At 33.6% G+C, this 422-nt stretch overlaps 1 non-coding gene across 1 annotated transcript; it reads left to right on the top strand.

Moving 5' to 3' along the window:
• The first annotated feature begins 313 nt into the window (after positions 1-313).
• LOC126690694 (small nucleolar RNA R71) lies at positions 314-422 on the top strand. Its single transcript, XR_007644730.1, has one exon. It is a non-coding gene; the product is annotated as a small nucleolar RNA R71 (small nucleolar RNA).

Below are 422 nucleotides of genomic sequence, written 5' to 3'. Positions count from 1 at the left end.
AACTTGATTGACAGAATTCATCCCTTTACCTAAAGCTAAAGCCTCAACCTTACGAGTGAGATTGTCCAACCTAGCTTTTATGTCTAAATCTTCACTGACTTCATACAATCCTCCTTTCTTAATTGTAGGGGTAGATCTTTCTTTACGGTTGGAAAAATCCCATTGTTGTGAACTTTCAGAAAAATTCTCAAGAAATTTTTATGCCTCATCATCTACAAGACTTAAAAATCCACCACCATTCATAGACTCAATTATGTTATGATTTGTTTGAGTCAAACCATTATAAAAATATTGTACTAGTCTTCATGTTTCGAAACCATGATGAGGACACTTTAAGATCAAGTCCTTAAATCTCTCCCAACTCTCATAAAATTTCTCTTGTTCATCCTGATAAAAATCTACAATTTCTCTCCTCAAAGCAT

This window comes from Quercus robur, chromosome 6, assembly GCF_932294415.1.
Source record: "Quercus robur chromosome 6, dhQueRobu3.1, whole genome shotgun sequence".
Taxonomy (NCBI): Eukaryota; Viridiplantae; Streptophyta; class Magnoliopsida; order Fagales; family Fagaceae; genus Quercus; species Quercus robur.
Note: the sequence above shows the minus strand (reverse complement) of the source record. Positions and strands in the feature narration are given on the sequence as shown.